This window comes from Mobula hypostoma, chromosome 4 (genome assembly GCF_963921235.1).
Source record: "Mobula hypostoma chromosome 4, sMobHyp1.1, whole genome shotgun sequence".
In the NCBI taxonomy this organism is placed as follows: Eukaryota; Metazoa; Chordata; class Chondrichthyes; order Myliobatiformes; family Myliobatidae; genus Mobula; species Mobula hypostoma.
In genome coordinates, this window is record NC_086100.1 from 204372391 (window position 1) to 204388111 (window position 15721).

Consider the following 15721-nt stretch of genomic DNA (forward strand, 5'->3'; position numbering starts at 1 on the left):
AAGTTGCTGGTGAACGCAGCAGGTCGGGCAGCATCTATAGGAAGAGGCACAGTCCACATTTCGGGCCGAGACCCTTCGTCAGGACTAACTGAAGGAAGACTGAGTAAGAGATTTGAAAGTGGGAGGGGGAGATCCGAAATGTAGGAGAAGACAGGAGGGGGAGGGATGGCGCTAAGAGCTGGACAGGTGATTGGCAAAAGGCGTATGAGGCTGGAGAAGGGAGAGGGTCATGGGACGGGAGGACTAGGGAGAAGGAAGGGGGCAGGGGGAAGCCCAGAGGATGAGCAAGGAGTATAATCAGAGGGATAGAGGGAGAAAAAGACTCTGAGTTGAGGAGTCCGACGGCTTGGGGGAAGAAACAGTTTGGTCGTGAGAGCCCAGATGTTTCGGTACCTTTTGCCAGATGGCAGGAGGGAGAAGAGTTTGTGTGAGGGGTGTGTGGGTTCCTTCACAATACTGTTAGCTTAAAGGTGCAGCGAGTGGTGTAAATGTCTGTTATAGCGGGAAGAGAGACCCCGATGATCTTCTCAGCTGACCTCACTATCTGCTGCTGGGTCTTGCAATCCGAAACGGTGCAATTCCAGAACCAGGAAGTGAAGCAGCTGCTCAGGATGCTCTCGATACATCCTCTGTAGAATGTGGTGAGGATGGGAGATGTGGGAGATGGACTTTTCTCAGCCTTCGCAGAAGGTAGAGACGCTGCTGGGCTTTCTTTGCTATGGAGCTGGTGTTGAGGGACCAGGTGAGATTCTCCGCCAGGTGAACACCAAGAAATTTGGTGCTCTTAACGATCTCAATGGAGGAGCCGTCAATGTTCAGCGGAGAGTGGTCGCTCCGTGCTCTCCTGAAGTCAGCAACTATCTCTTTTGTTTTGTTCACATTCAGAGACAAGTGGTTGGCTGTCTCTGAATATGAACAATAATATTGAAGGCACTGGATAGAGAGGTCATGGAGGGCTATAGTATCTGGTTATCACAATGCCAAAAAATACAACTTAAATATATAAACAATAGGCTCGTTCTGCGGCTTGAGATTCTAAATTGGAGAATGGAGCTTTATTCACAAAATCCTCATAGCCCAGAGTGACTGTGCACTGATCCCAGCAATGGAACCCGCCACTACAGCCCCATGTCGCGGCGGATCGACACGATGCAAGAACACCAGTATCACAAACACAATAACGCACGCAATACATGATCAAACTTCACTCTTTATTCATAGCATACTATGGGGAAGTTACAGACTGATCTCGCAAAGAGCCAGTCCGGACACTACCCTCCCCCGGGTCACAATCCTTCACAATTTATAATATTGATCATTACGTCAACAGGAAATCTTACAATTATGCGAGTTAAGACAGTTTTAGAACAGTTTCGATCACATGTTAATATACTATTCGATGTAAAATCATCATTGGTTAGTTATAATGATTTTCTGCCAAAGCCAGCCTGGATACAACATCAGTTCCTTACATTGACACCTTCCCCTTTCTCTCGAACATTCTACCCCCTACGCTATCCTTCCCATATTTAGTTATACCTTGAGATGTCCCTCCTGTATGACCAGATAGAGGACAATGTCTATTACGTCACGTTTCTGACTTGCCCAACAACAGTGAGCTAAGGTGCTCATAAGCTGATTGACCATTAGCTAATCATTGTTCTTAGTCTATACCTATATTTACCTATCGCTGTACTCTAACATTCCCTCCTTTTTTCATATTATGATAACTAATTAAATGGGGGTCGAGAAGGGCATCATCAGCCTTTCCGAGAAAATTCTACAGCCAACATTTAGGCAAGTCATTATCACGCAACGCACGATAAATATAACAATGAGAACAATCAGCCCGTGCAGTAAATAAGACCCCCCAAGATCCTCCCAGCAACCATCCTAACCAGCCATCCCCTTTCTTAGAACGCTGCCTGAAGTCATCCAATCGTTTCTTAATAGACTGGATGGCATGGGTTACATTATATCTTTCATCAGTAGCATGGGTGATGCATTTGTCTCCGACTATAGCGCATACCACACCCCCCCCCCGCAACGCTGGGCCAACTGATATTCCACAGTATACCTGGTTTGTTGTGCGTAGAGTCGTAACTCCACCAATTCTCTGTTAACAGCTTCCAGGCTTTCCACCGTACTGTTTCCCAATGCCGTTAGCTCACAAATGAGGAAGTTGCGGTTCTTTGCAGCTATGGTTCCTGCCGAACCCCCGAGAGAGAGAGCGCTCAGAAACCCATAGCCCAGAGAAGAGTCCAGAGTAACAGGATCCCTCCAGTCTGCCCAGAATTTCTTACTCATGGCTCGAGCTGTCAGTCGTCATCAGACGTGGGTGTTCTGGGGGCAGAGAACAGAGAGTGGCTCAATTGTTCCTACTGCAAAGTGGGTAGGTAGAGTGGTGGTGGCCGTAGTATAGGTGCCGTTAAACAAGAACATGTATCCTGTCTTGGCCCGGTAGCAAGAATTCTTACAGCTTATTATTTTATCATACCATGTGTACTTCTCGGGATACAGGGCGGAGTACTCAAAAGTCCCTGAACCAGCTGACACATGAGTCCCATTACAATATCCACATACATACTGAATTCCCTTAGAGAGGGGCACGCATTGTTCTTGGATACATTCGCAAGAGGATATTCCCTTGTCTATTTTACATCGGTGGTCCAAACAGTATCTCTTCAGGCAAGGTATTTTCCGGCGTACCCTGGCGAAAACGCATCCCCATCCCTTTCCTGTGAAACAGAAGAGATACTCCCTGGTGCTTCGACAGCGTGTACCAGGTACCCACTCTTCCCCGTCCCCCACTGCATGCCGTTCGCGGGTCCCCAAACATTCAGGCTCCGCGGCATAGTTAACAGCTATTCACTCAATACATTTTCCCCTAGTCCCTCTTCGAAACATTCCCTCTATCCCTTCACATTCTGCCCCTAATCTGTCCTCCACTCAGTCATGTTGTGTCCAGAATAGCCCTGACGGGTTAGCTACGAACAGTGCTTCTACGGTACCAAAGGATAACATGCAGTACAATTTCCATGCCGCCGTTGGTGTGCTCGATAAAACAAGCTGTCCTCTAAAGAATCCATTGCAACACGCAACAAAGAAATAGGTCCACAAATAATTAATTGCGGCCAGGAAGTCACCTTTTACAGTCACGGAGGTGTATCCAACGTTCCTGGCCTTGTACTTTAACTGCCGTCGGCGATTGCAGTAGTATCTGGAATGGACCTTTCCACCGGGGTCCAAGTTTGGGACGCTCCCAATCCCTGATCAGCACCGAATCTCCAATTTTCAAATCCGGCCACTCCATTCCTCATCCTCCGGAATCCTTAAGGGTAGTTTTTACCTGGGAGTGGAGAAACTTTAGGGAGGATGTTAGTTGGCGAATGTACTTCTGCAACTCCTCCCCCATGATGTGTAGATCCACCTGAGTCGGGGTATCGTATTAGCGTCCCAGGGTGTTCCACCTGGTCGGCCATAAACAATTTCTGCTGCAGATACCCCTGTAGTGGAGTGCGGGGTAATTCTCATATGGTACAAAGCCAGCGGAAGGACCTTCAGCCAGCTCTGTCCGATATCGGACATTAACTTAGCCAGCTTATTTTTTCAGGATGCTGTTGGCCCGTTCCACTACTCCTGCAGGCTTCGGATGGTAAGCACAATGAAACTGTTGTTCAATATGTAGCACTTCGCATAGCTCCCTATTTATGTTTCCCACCAAATGAGGGTTATTGTCCGAACTAATCTGTCTGGGTACCCCGAATCCTGGTATAACAACCTTACCACCGTGGAAGCTTTATTATTATGGTCGGAAAGGCTTCCATCCTTCTACTGAACACATCTACAATCACTAAACAATATACAATCGAGCTGAATACATTCAGAAGGACCAGTTGGCAAAGGTTTTTTTTTCCCGGGGCACACTTTATTCCCTTTCCCGCGTTTGTCTTCTGGCCAATCAAACAGGCTTGTATTTTTGCTGTGGCAGCCTCCTCCAGCCTTGGGTGCCACCATGTTCGGAGCAAAGTATTACTCATTTCCCTGCTTGCCAAGGTGAGTGTCCGTATGCAGGCAGTCAATTAACATTGGTAGCAAAACATCAGGAATACAAACTTTCCAACTGGGGTATGAGGCCTGTGGACACCGAATGCGCACGTCCGTGTGTCTTCCAGGCTTGTTTTTCTGAATCAGGGGCGTTTCCCTGGAGTTTTTGAACTGTCGCCCTGTCTGGAGGCCCCGGCGCTCGTGGTGATTTAGTCCTGGTGAAGGGAAATCACTGCTCTGCAGTGGAAACTGTAATAGTCGCCTCCTGCGCAGCCTGTTTGGCTGCCAGATCGGCTCTGTTGTTCCCTTTAGTCACTGCAGATTCGTCTTTTAGATGAGCCGAACATTTAATAATGGCCAATTTTTCGGGGAGCAGTATAGCCTGGGGGAGACTCTTTACATACATGGCATTCTGGATGGGGGTCCCGGAGGAGCTGAGAAACCCCCGCTGTGCCCTGAGCTGTCCAAAATCAGGGGCCATCCCGAATGCGCAGCGTGAGTCTGTATAAACATTGGCCTTTTTTTCCCTTGGCTAAAATACAGGCGCGAGTGAGAGCAAAAAGTTCTGCATTTTGGGCAGAGACTGGGGGCTGGAGAGCGCCGATTTCGAGCGTGTGGTCGTCGCCGACAACGGCGTGGCCGCAGAGATGCTCCCCGGTCTCAAAGATGGTGGAACTGCCATTCACGTATAGTTGTGCCCCTGGAATAGCTGCATCTGGGAGGTCGGGGCGTGATGAGGTTAGAAAATGTTTCCGTAGCAGACAGTCATGAAGAGGCTCAGTCAACTCAACGGGGGCCGCCTCTAAAAATGTAGCGGGGTTGACGGTATCACAGTATGCAAAAGTGAGGAGTGGGTTATTAAGTAATGCTATCTCATAACGGCTCAGTCTGGCCTGAGTAAGATGTTGGGTTTGGTGGGAGGTAAGCAGGGCTACAGTGGTGTGGGACGAATGCACTATAACTGGCTGTTGGAGAGTGATGTTGGAAGCAGCCGTAACCAGTGAATAAATGGCCGGGAGCATCTGCGAACAGTGGGTAATCCCTGAGCTACGGGGTCCCACTTAGTGGAATAATAGGCAATAGGCCTGCGTCTGTCCCCATGAGTCTGAGTGGCGCAGCCATCTAAAACATTCACAAAAAGCTGGAACAGACGGTCATAGAGCGGGCGACCGAGAGCAGGCGTTCTCGAGAGTGATTTCTTCAATTCCTCAAAGGCTTCTCTCTGGTGCTCAGTTAGCTTTAGAGGCCCCTTAAGCACACTGCAAGTCAGAGGGCTCAAATGTCTTGTATACAGAGCAACATTTGGAATCCACTGTCTACAAAAGTTTACCAGGCCAAGGAAAGCACGCATGGCTTTCGGCGTAGTTGGCAGGGGAACACTCACAACACTCTGGAGGAACTCAGGAGGCCGGGCAGCATCCGTCGAAAAGATTGGTTGACGTTTCGGGCCGGAACCCTTCGTCAGGACCTTCGTCGTGTGTGTTGCTTTGACCCCAGCATCTGCAGATGATTTTGTGTTTAGTTGGCAGGGGGTCGCAAGGATTGGGATCACCCTTTCAGGAGTGAGCTGCCTTTTGGTTGCACTCAAAAGGGTTCCCAGAAATCTCACTTGCCTTTGGGCTCTCTTTATTTTCGGGGTGGGATCACGTATCCCCACGAGTGCAGGGCATTCGGAAGCGTATTGGTGTCATGTGCATTTGATGTCTTTGACGGGCTTGCCAATAGGAGGTCGTCTACGTTCTGTATCACCGTAGAACCCCCGGGAAATTGTAAATCTCAAAGCTGCCTATGCAAAATCAGCGAGAAAATGGTGGGAGAGTGCACGAGACCTTGGGGTAACCTAGTCCAAGTGTACTGTTGATCATGAAAGGTAAATGCAAAAAGGTACTACGACTCAGGAGCAAGGGGAATTGCAAAAACTGCATGTTGCAGATCTACTATGGTGAAAATTTGGGACTCCGGTGGAATGCTACTTAAAATCATAGCGGGATTAGGGACTACCAGAGCTGGAGTCTTCGGGCCTGGGGCGAGACAGGGGGCTGGGGTCTTCGGGCCTGGGGCGAGGCAGGGGGCTGGGGTCTTCGGGCCTGGGGCGAGGCAGGGGGCTGGGGTCTTCGGGCCTGGGGCGAGGCAGGGGGCTGGGGTCTTCGGGCCTGGGGCGAGGCAGGGGGCTGGGGTCTTCGGGCCTGGGGCGAGGCTGGGGGCTGGGGCAAGGCAGGGGGCTGGGGTCTTCGGGCCTGGGGCGAGGCGGGGGGGGCTGGGGTCTTCGGGCCTGGGGCGAGGCGGGGGGGCTGGGGTCTTCGGGCCTGGGGCGAGGCGGGGGGGGCTGGGGTCTTCGGGCCTGGGGCGAGGCGGGGGGGGCTGGGGTCTTCGGGCCTGGGGCGAGGCGGGGGGGGCTGGGGTCTTCGGGCCTGGGGCGAGGCGGGGGGGGCTGGGGTCTTCGGGCCTGGGGCGAGGCGGGGGGGGCTGGGGTCTTCGGGCCTGGGGCGAGGCGGGGGGGGCTGGGGTCTTCGGGCCTGGGGCGAGGCGGGGGGGGCTGGGGTCTTCGGGCCTGGGGCGAGGCGGGGGGGGCTGGGGTCTTCGGGCCTGGGGCGAGGCGGGGGGGCTGGGGTCTTCGGGCCTGGGGCGAGGCGGGGGGGCTGGGGTCTTCGGGCCTGGGGCGAGGCGGGGGGGCTGGGGTCTTCGGGCCTGGGGCGAGGCGGGGGGGGGCTGGGGTCTTCGGGCCTGGGGCGAGGCGGGGGGCTGGGGTCTTCGGGCCTGGGGCGAGGCGGGGGGCTGGGGTCTTCGGGAATGGGGCGAGGCGGGGGGCTGGGGTCTTCGGGCCTGGGGCGAGGCGGGGGGCTGGGGTCTTCGGGCCTGGGGCGAGGCGGGGGGCTGGGGTCTTCGGGCCTGGGGCAAGGCGGGGGGCTGGGGTCTTCGGGCCTGGGGCGAGGCTGGGGGCTGGGGTCTTCGGGCCTGGGGCGAGGCTGGGGTCTTCGGGCCTGGGGCGAGGCTGGGGGCTGGGGTCTTCGGGCCTGGGGCGAGGCAGGGGGCTGGGGTCTTCGGGCCTGGGGCGAGGCAGGGGGCTGGGGTCTTCGGGCCTGGAGCGAGGCAGGGGGCTGGGGTCTTCGGGCCTGGGGCGAGGCAGCGGGCTGGGGTCTTCGGGCCTGGGGCGAGGCAGCGGGCTGGAGGCTTGTGACTTGAGACGAGGTTGGAGGCTTGATGCTTGAGACTTAAGTCTTGAGGCAGGGGGCTGGGGTCTTCGGGCCTGGGGCGAGGCAGGGGGCTGGGGTCTTCGGGCCTGGGGCGAGGCAGCGGGCTGGAGGCTTTGGGCCTGGGGCGAGGCAGCGGGCTGGAGGCTTCGGGCCTGGGGCGAGGCAGCGGGCTGGAGGCTTCGGGCCTGGGGCGAGGCAGCGGGCTGGAGGCTTGTGACTTGAGACGAGGTTGGAGGCTTGATGCTTGAGACTTAAGTCTTGAGGCGAGGCGAGGCTGGAGGCAGGAGACGAGGCGAGGCATGCTCCTCCTGGGCAGGGCACAGTTTACTTGGGCAGGGCACAGTACTCCTGGGCAGGGCGCGGATCACCACCCGACAGAGGCATGGAACAGGAAGGGACAGAACCAACACCAGGTATCGGCAAGACGGCTTGGCTTACCTGGGCAGAGGCAAGGGACAGGAAGGGAGCTAGGTACAGGGTGGCTCCAGGACAAGACCGCAGGCGAGACGAGGCGAGAGTTACCCGCAAGATAAGGCATGTCTTCTGGCAAAGCAAGGCGAGACGAGAACTTCAGGCGAGGCGAAAGTTACCGGCAAGACAAGGCAGGGCTTCAGGCAAGGAAACAGAAGGCAGAGGAAGGGATACAAAGAGTAAGGACAAGAACAATCCAGCAGCCACACCTGGGTCTCTGGAGGTATTTACGCAGCCAGCCCCAACGAGCATCAGCTGCCTCAATTAGCTCAACAAGAACAGAGACAGGGTAGATAGCAAAACCTGGAGCAATGGTCGATGGACCAGACCGTGAACCGGAATACGGACTTCACGGACCGGACCATGACATCCGGGTCCTGACAGGATATTCCCAAGGACCTTGAGGGAAATTAGTGTAGTAATAGCAGGGCTCTGTCAGAAATATTTCAAATGTCATTAGAAACGGGGATGGTGCCGTAGGATTGTCATATTGCTCATGTTGTTCCATTGTTTAAAAAGGGTTCTAAGAGTAAACCTAGCAATTATCGGCGTGTACGTTTGACGTCAGTGATGGCTAAATTAATGGAAAGTATTCTTAGAGATGGTATATATAATTATCTGGATGGATAGTGTCTGATTAGGAACAGTCAACATGGATTTGTGCGTGGAAGGTCATGTTTGACAAATCTTACTGAAATTTTTGAAGAGGTTACTGGGAAAGTTGACGAGGGTAAAGCAGTGGATGTTGTATATATGGACTTCAGTAAGGCCTTTGACAAGGTTCCACATGGAATGTTAGTTAGGAAAGTTCAATCGTTAGGTATGAATATTGAAGTAGTAAAATGGATTCAACAGTGGCTGGATGGGACATGCCAGAGAGTAGTGGTGGATAACTGTTTGTCAGGTTGGAGGCCGGTAACTAGTGGTGTGCCTCAGAGATCTGCACTGGGTCCAATGTTGTTTGTCATAGACATTAATGATCTGGATGATGGGGTGGTACAATGGATTAGTAAGTATGCAGATGATACTAAGATAGGTGCCATTGTGGATAATGAAGTAGGTTTTCAAAGCTTGCAGAGAGTTACCGACAAGATAAGGCATGGAGAGATTTAGGCCAGTTAGAAGAGTGGGCTGAAAGATGGCAGATGGAGTTTAATGCTGATAAATGTGAGGTGGTACATTTTGGTAAGACTAATCAAAGTAGAACATACATGGTAAACGGTAGGGCATTGAGGAATGCAGTAGAACAGAGTGATCTAGGAATAATGGTGCATAGTTCCCTGAAGGTGGAATCTCATGTGGATAGGGTGGTGAAGAAAGCTTTTGCTATGCTGGCCTTTATAAATCAGAGCATTGAGTATAGGAGTTGGGATGTAATGTTAAAATTATACAAGGCATTGGTAAGGCCAAGTTTGGAGTATTGTGTACAGTGCTGGTCACCGAATTATAGGAAAGGTGTCATCAAAATAGAGTGAGTACAGAGAAGATTTACTAGAACGTTACCTGGGTTTCAGCACCTTAGTTAGAGAGAAAAGTTAAACAATTTAGGTCTTTATTCTTTGGAGTGTAGAAGGTTGGGGGGGCGGGGGGCTTGACAGAGGTATTTAAAATTATGAGGGGGATAGATAGAGTTGACATGGATAGGCTTTTTCTATTGAGAGTAGGGGAGATTCAAAGAAGAGGACATGAGTTGAGAGTTAGAAGGCCAAAATTTAGGGGTAACACGAGGGGGAACTTCTTTACTCAGAAGGTGGTAGCTGTGTGGAACGAGCTTCCAGTAGAAGTAGTAGACGCAGGTTGAATATTGTCATTTAAAGTGAAATTGGATAGGTATATGGACAGGAAAGGAATGGAGGGTTATGGGCTGAGTGCAGGTCGGTGAGACTAGGTGAGAGTAAGCATTCGGCACGGACTAGAAGGGCCAAGATGATCTCTTTCTGTGCTGCAATTGTTATATGGTTATATTCGTGGAGTCCCTTATGGTAAACACTACAATCATGATGTCAGAGTCCACAAGTACATGTATGAAGCACTGATGAGACTCGCATGGGCAGAGTACACACCGTGGGTTGAGGACAAAGTTCCAGAGAGGAGTGGGATGATCAAACCATTCTTAGACCATGTGAACGACATGGCCAGTGACTTGAACCAACAGAAGTTGAACAATCTGCTGCAAAGTCCACTCTTAGCTGTGCCGATAGCCCTGTGGATGGACTTTCTGGAACACCTCCGTCACAACAATGGAGAGCTATCCACATTCTGGATGTCATACATTGACATGATAGAGAACGGAGTATTTGGGCTTCTGCGTGTCTCTCGTGAGGGGGACTGGGTGTTGCACCTCCATGCTGTAAGAACCATGATCCCATGGTGATTTGCCTATGATAAGATGAATCATGCCAGGTACCTGTCCCTGTACTTTGCTCAGATGATGAATCTCCCACAGAAGAATCTTTCTGTATATGAGGCCTTCAAGACAGGCCAATTCTTAGTGCAGCTGCCCCTTTGGGCAGATCCCTGTGGACCAGGCTATTGAATCCACAGTGAGCAAAGACACACAGACTCCTGGAGGCACATCACGGTTCAGCCTGAATGCTGGAGCTATCAAGCGTTACTACATAACAGCTGAGCACCACAGTGCATTCCTGGGATTCCAGTTAAGGGAGATGGTGCAAGGCAACAAATCAGAGCTTTGTCATGCGGAGCTACAGCGGCCAAGAATCCAGAAAGATGAGGAAGCAGTTTCAGCAGTGATTAGCCTCATACGAGAATGGGTCAACCCACTTGCAGAGAAGCAGGATCTCATTAGCATCTCTACGGCAAAGGCAGCCCCCAAGACATTACCTCTGACCTGATGAAAGCATATGAGATTGGTGAGCAATGCTATGCAACCTTCAAGGATGAGAGACTAGAGGAAGACCCACCAGCAAAGAAATTCCATGACCCACTGAAAACCAACAAGCTGAAAACATTCAGTGATATGTGTAAGAAGAGAGAATTGAAATCAAATGGGAAGGCAATAATCTTGAAAGCAGACAGGTCTTTGTTTGGACGCATCATAGTGATGGCACAACGGCGCAGTCTACGTATGGAGGATATCCTTTCTCATCCCCTTGGTCCATTGCCCTGGGCCCTGTCCACACCAGAAGGATTGCTGAGAAAGACAAATAAAGCTACTTTATCTACAATCTTACAGAAAAAAAAAAAGTAGCAGTAGCAGAGCAACTCCCAGGAAACTCTGCTGCAGTGGTTGATGGAATGAACTTGGTCCAAAGTGTGAAAGATGATCAAGCTACTTTCAGAAATGTTGCCACAACAATTCTGGTTATGGCTCTGAGGGAAGGCCGTCAGAGTAGCAGAATAGATGTTGTGTTCGACACATGAAAAGAGAACTCTATTAAGGATAGTGAAAGATCTCTATGGGGTGAAGAGACTGGTCATGAGTTGCAAGGCATCACAGGCACACAGAAGGTGAGGCAGTGGAGGAGCTTCCTGAACAAAGTCAGTAAAAAAATAGTCTCATTAAACTTCGTAGTCCATGAATGGAGGAAGGGGGAGTACACAGCAAAGCTACAGGAGAAGATTCTGTATGAATCACGTAAAGCTACCACTGGTGCAATGCTATCAGATATTTTCAAACTCTAGAGATATATACCTTGCCAAAAATCACTATGAGCATTATTCCCCTCAGATGGTACCGACCAACCCTACTGGCTCACTACTTCTAAGCAGTTTAAAACTACGCCCCCTCGTGTTAGCCATTTCAGTCCTGGGAAAAAGCCTCTGGATATTCACACGACCAATGCTTCTCGACATCTTATACACCTATATGAATTTCCTGCATGATTTTCCTCGGGCTGAATAAGACGATGAGCTCACTGTGGTTTTGATGCTGTCCAGGGCTCTGGACTAAGATGGTTAAACTCCTTCCTTCCCTGCTCTTTTCAATGTTTTGTGCCATTTTCACTAATTTCAATGGACTGTATCTCAGATAGATGAATTGTTGCAATGCGCCTCTAAAATCTGACAGCAGACTAGCGAGTGAATCTTCGATGGAACAGAGTCAGAAACCGGAGTTGCCAGCCTGAGTCGGGGCTTTGAGGCTCCAGAAAGAGATGGGGTCCAGAGATTACGAGGAGGATGGGTAATCAGAACAGCAGAATATAGAAACATAGAAAATAGGTGCAGGAGTAGGCCATTCGGCCCTTCGAGCCTGCACTGCCATTTATTATGATCATGGTTGATCATCCAACTCAGAACCCCGCCCCAGCCTTCCCTCCATACCCCCTGATCCCTGTAGCCACAAGGGCCATATGGCTACAAATGAAAGATCAGAAACATTTGGAAACTGATTTCCAAAAAAATGTGGTTCATTTGTGCAGAATACTGGAGGAAATCAGCAGATCAGGCAGAAAATGTGGAGAGGAATAAATAGACAACGTTTAGGCTGAGCCCCTTCAGAATGCCTAGACTGTATACTCCTCTGCTTAGTTGCTGGCTGAACTACAGAGTTCCTCCAGCATTTCGTGTGTGTGCATCCTTGTATTTCAAGCAACTGCAGAATCTCTTGTGTTTTATATCTGCATTTGTGACAGGATTGTACTTTGACATTAGCTGCACTAAATGCCTGTTGATATTGCGTATATTGTTTATGAGAGCGACTGTCTGCGATAAAAGAGAACTGTTTAATGGCTCCTTGATAACCCAGAAGGCACCGCGTTCAAAATTTCGCCATCGCTGAAGCACCGATCAAATGCGCAGTCGTCAAGGTTATGACGTCTCCAAATATCACGCGTGCGCACACTACACAAAAGGCCCCTCGAAATCGGTGCAGGTAAGGCATTCTCCGGACAGACATTTTTAACACCGATTTAGGGACACGGGACAATTGCTGTGAGCTCCGGACACCGTGACCCTCAATCCCGGGACAGTCCTGCTCTCTTCCCTCTCTCTCAGCCCCACGATCCATACACGGGCCCCGGGGAGCTTCCGGCTGATGAGGGAATGGGAACCGATGGATCTCTCAGACAGAGCTGAGCTCCAGCTGTCTAAATGCAAGGATTGGGAATCGGAGAAAGGGAACAAAATCTTTTACATCAGCTGTTGAGAAAATCACCTTTATTCCACCTCCAGTCACAAACAAGAGAAAATCTGCAGATGCTGGAAATCCAAGCAACACACACACAAAATGCTGGAGGAACTCAGCATTAGTACTCTTTTCTATAGATGCTGCCTGGCCTGCTGAGTTCCTCCAGCATTTTGTGTGTGATGCTTGTTCTACCTCCTCTTGTTCTGGACCTTTCTACCCGTGAGAACATGTTTTGACCCATTTTCTCTGGGTACATAATGATATCAAACACCTTTGCCCTGGGCAATAAGTAGCTTTCACGTCACAAATGTGCCAGACTCCAGTGAGACAGACTCCTGCCCTACCCACCATATTCATTGGCATTGCCATCGCCATCAATGAGTTCACCACCGTGAGTCACCTGGGGGAGGGTTCAGAAGAAATATTTATGTACAATACAGAAACTGGTGTGCGTTGTGGTGGTGCAAAAGTTGCTGGAGAATTTGCAAGTGGGAAGAAAGGGAGTGATATTTGGAAATCTGACTTTTTAAAGCATCATTTAGCAAGAAAATCACATATAGGCGGTGTGCAAAAGCTCTGGCGAGAAAATCCTTCATTACCCGCTACAGACCTGCTACATAGGTTGTGTGAGACTGCAGATGAACTCGATCGAACCCAGAGGAGATCAAAGTTCTTATTGACAGTGATTTGCCAGCTGTTAAAATGAATACTTCTCTATATAAAATTCAGTTTGCAAATGTTGTTGTCACTGGGTAAAAGTTGAACAGTACAAGATTTTTTGCCCATACTGGTCATTACAAATTAGAGGGGATATTGGTTGGAAGGCGGGGAGACCTCCACTGTCCCTGATGCCCTCACCTACAAGATGTGCATCCAGCTGTAGCTTGTAACCCTGCACTTTAAGGAGTTGGAGCTGGAAATAGATGAATTCCGCATTATCCAAGAGTCGGAGGGGGTGGTAGATATGACATGAAGAGAGGTGAGTTACACCCAAGGTGCAGGACACAGGAGACTGGGTGAAAGTCAGGAAGGGGAATGAGGTTAAATAGCCATCACAGAGTACTCTTGTGGCCATTCCACACAGCAACAGGTAGACCACGTGAGAAACTGTTGCGGGGGGGGGGAATTACCTGGCAGAGGAAAGTCAAAGGGGTGATAGGGGATTCGTTAATTAGGGGAACAGAACAAAAAGGGAACTAATATCCTAGTGCTAGTGGGGAGGAGGTTAAACTAAAGTTGTAGGGAGGATTGGAGCCCGAATGACAGAACAGAGAGTGGAGAGGTTGAATTGACTTTATTACTTATTTCCTTCATATACATGAGGAATAGAAACCTTTATGTTATGTCTCCATCCAAATGTGCAATGTGAAACTTATAATAATTTATAATAAATAGTATGTACAACTGGACAGTCGGTATAAATAAAAGTACAATTGTATCAGCATGAATTAATCAATCAGATGGCCTGGTGGAAGAAGCTGTCCCTGAGCCTGTTGGTCCTGGCTTTTAAGCTGTGGTACCATTACCCGGATGGTAGCAGCTGGAGTTGATTGCGGTTGGGGTGACTCGGATCGCCAATGATCCTTCAGGCCCTTTTTACACTCCTGTCTTTGTAAATGTTCTGAATAGTGGGAAGTTCACATCTACAGATGCTGGGCTGTCCACACCACTCTCTGCAGGTTCCTGCGATTAAGGGAAGTACAGTTCCCATACCAGGCAGTGATGCAGCCAGTCAGGATGCTCTCAATTGTGCCCTTGTAGAAAGCTGTTAGTATTTGTGGCCCCATACCAAACTTCCTCAACTGCCTGAGGTGAAAGTAGTGCTGTTGTGCTTTTTTCACCACACAGCCGGTATGTACAGACCAGGTGAGCTCGTCAGTGATGTGTATGCCAAGGAACCTAAAGCTATTCACCCTCTCAACCCTAAATCCTGGGCCAGTCTGTCTCCATTTCTCCTGTAGTCTACAGCTAGCTCCTTTGTTTTAGTGACATTAAGGGTAAGGTTGTTCTCTTGACACCACTCCGATTTTGTTCAGACCTCAGGGCATGAAATTATGATATTGTAGCCATTACCTGGACTTGCTTGCACCTAACAGTCTGAGGGATTTCACGGAACAAATTCATGAAGAGCTGCAGACTATGCCAAGAAACAAAGGTTGATTCAGTAAGTTATTTTAACTTTCCATATATTGACTGGGACTCCCATACTGTAAAAGGATGAGATGGGGTAGAGTTTGTCAAATGTGCCCTTAATCAGTACGTAAAACATAGATCATAGAATAGTACAGCACAGTACAGGCCCTTCGGCCCACAATGTTGTGCCAACCCTCAAACCCTGCCTCCCATATAAGCCCCCACCTTAAATTCCTCCATATACCTGTCTAGTAGTCTCTTAAACTTCACTAGTGTATCTGCCTCCACCACTGACTCAGGCAGTGTATTCCACGCACCAATCACTCTCTGAGTAAAAAACCTTCCTCTAATATCCCCCTTGAACTTCCCACCGCTTACCTTAAAGTCATGTCCTCTTGTATTGAGCAGTGGTGCCCTGGGGGAGAGGCGCTGGCTATCCACTCTATCTATTCCTCTTATTATCTTGTACACCTCTATCATGTCTCCTCTCATCCTTCTTCTCTCCAACGAGTAAAGCCCGCGCTCCCTTAATCTCTGATCATAATGCATACTTTCTAAACCAGGCAGCATCCTGGTAAATCTCCTCTGTACCCTTTCCAATGCTTCCACATCCTTCCTATAGTGAGGCGACCAGAACTGGACACAGTACTCCAAGTGTGGCCTAACCAGAGTCTTATAGAGATGCATCATTACATCGTGACTCTTAAACTCTATCCCTCGACTAATGAAAGCTAACACCCCATAAGCTTTCTTCACTACCCTATCCACCTGTAAGGCAACTTTCAGG

General features: G+C 49.8%; 1 protein-coding gene across 6 annotated transcripts in view; it reads left to right on the top strand.

Moving 5' to 3' along the window:
- The first annotated feature begins 54 nt into the window (after positions 1–54).
- The window catches only part of LOC134345914 (oocyte zinc finger protein XlCOF6-like), a 30263-nt gene continuing 14596 nt past the window's right edge, over positions 55–15721 (top strand). For 2 of the 6 annotated variants that reach the window (XM_063047259.1, XM_063047257.1), the window contains exons 1-2: positions 55–103; positions 14838–14965. The gene's annotated coding sequence lies outside the window, so the exon portion shown is untranslated. Of the gene's footprint in view, positions 104–12503; positions 12547–14837; positions 14966–15721 lie in introns of those variants that run through there. The other 4 variants (XM_063047260.1, XM_063047263.1, XM_063047258.1 and 1 more) reach the window with 3 other exon arrangements.